The following is a 2,500-nucleotide window of genomic DNA, read 5'->3' as shown; positions in this document are numbered from 1 at the left end:
ATCATTTTTAATAACATTTTACTTTTTCTTCAAATGCATTTTTAATGTAATAATTTCATATATTACATAATTTTTCTCTCTGAATTGAAATTAATAATTCCATAATTCTATTTTTTAATCATAAATATATATATGATTGAAAAAATTTCTCCTTTTTTCTTTTGTTTAAAATTTAGTTTTTCTTATAATTTTTATTTGTTTTGTTTTTTTTTTTTCTTCATCTGTTTAATTTCCTGTATGTATACAAGAAACAAACAGTTGAGGATAATTTCTATGTAATGCTAGTATAGAATATAAAATTTTGAATTCAAAAATTTATTTCTATTTAAACTAACTATAGAATACCAGGAATAAAATACAATGACACCAATATGCCAAGGTTACATTCCATAATATGTTAGTATAGAATATAAATTCTTCATATATGTATATATATTCGAAAATTGTTTCTATTTAAACTAACGTATGGAAAACCATGAATAAAATCACAAATACACCAATATGCCAAGGCAACAATCAATAGTTACATTCCATAATATGTTAGTATAGAATATAAATTCTTCATATATGTATATATATTCGAAAATTGTTTCTATTTAAACTAACGTATGGAAAACTATGAATAAAATCACAAATACACCAATATGCCAAGGTAACAATCAATAGTTACATTCCATAATATGTTAGTATAGAATATAAATTCTTCATATATGTATATATATTCGAAAATTGTTTCTATTTAAACTAACGTATGGAAAACTATGAATGAAATCTCACAATACACCAATATGCCAAGGTAACAATCAATAGTTACATTCCATAATATGTTAGTATAGAATATAAATTCTTCATATATGTATATATATTCGAAAATTGTTTCTATTTAAACTAAAGTATGGAAAACTATGAATGAAATCTCACAATACACCAATATGCCAAGGTAACAATCAATAGTTACATTCCATAATATGTTAGTATAGAATATAAATTCTTCATATATGTATACATATTCGAAAATTGTTTCTATTTAAACTAACGTATGGAAAACTAGGAATAAATCCACAATATCACCAGTTTAACATAACTCAAATTCGTGTTTCATATAGTTATGATTCGATTTATATGCTTCAATATCATTGGTTAGTTAAATGTTGATATTTTCATATTATTCACATGCCTTCACCGTGAGTGTTTTTTGCCATGCACACCACACATTGTGAAAAATGTATGGGAAAAATTCAATTCAATACATTTCAGTTTGATTTCATATAATTCAATTACATTTTATATATTTCAATAATACCATCAACTTAACTAAATATATATTAAAATACTAAATTATATATATGATGATATTTTCCATATATTTGAAATGTCTTTATTATAATTTATTCAGTTTATCATATGAATGTATTGTGTTAAATTTTACTTTCATACATTTAATCGAATTTAGTTTCATATAAATTCGATTCGATTTTCTTTCATATATCTCACTTGCCTTCACCGTGAGTGTTTCTGACAATGTACACAACGCATTGTGAAAAATGTATGGGCAAAATTTTGTTAAATTTTACTTTCATACATTTAATCGAATATAGTTTCATATAAATTCGATTTGATTTTCTTTCATATATATCTCACTTGACTTCACCGTGAGTGTTTCTGACAATGTACACAACGTATTGTGAAAAATGTATGGGCAAAATTTAACTTAATACAATTCAATATATTTCAAATGTTTTTCTTATATATTTATTCAGTTTATCATATGAATGTATTGTGGTAAATTTTACTTTCATACATTTAATCGAATATAGTTTCATATAAATTCGATTTGATTTTCTTTCATATATATCTCACTTGCCTTCACCGTGAGTGTTTCTGACAATGTACACAACGCATTGTGAAAAATGTATGGTGAAAATCTAACTTAATAGAATTCAATATATTTCAAATGGCTTTATTATATATTTACTCAGTTTATCATATGAATGTATTGTGGTAAATTTTAATTTCATACATTTAATCGAATATAGTTTCATATAAATTCGATTTGATTATATTTCATATATTTCACATGCCTTCACCGTGAGTGTTTTTTGCCATGCACACCACACATTGTGTAAAATGTATGGGAAAAATTCAATTAAATACATTTCAGTTTGATTTCATATAATTCAATTACATTTTATATATTTCAATAATATCATCGATTTAACCAAATATATATTAAAATAATAAATTATATATATGATGATATTTTCCATATATTTCAAATGTCTTTATTATATATTTATTCAGTTTATCAAATGAATGTATTGTGTTAAATTTTACTTTCATACATTTAATCGAATATAGTTTCATATAAATTCGATTTGATTTTCTTTCATATATATATCTCACTTGACTTCACGTGAGTGTTTCTGATAATGTACACAACGCATTGTGAAAAATGTATGGGCAAAATTTTGTTAAATTTTACTTTCATACATTTAATCGA

Source organism: Anastrepha ludens, unplaced genomic scaffold (genome assembly GCF_028408465.1).
Source record: "Anastrepha ludens isolate Willacy unplaced genomic scaffold, idAnaLude1.1 ptg000045l, whole genome shotgun sequence".
NCBI classification, from domain to species: domain Eukaryota; kingdom Metazoa; phylum Arthropoda; class Insecta; order Diptera; family Tephritidae; genus Anastrepha; species Anastrepha ludens.
This window is presented reverse-complemented; position numbering follows the sequence as displayed.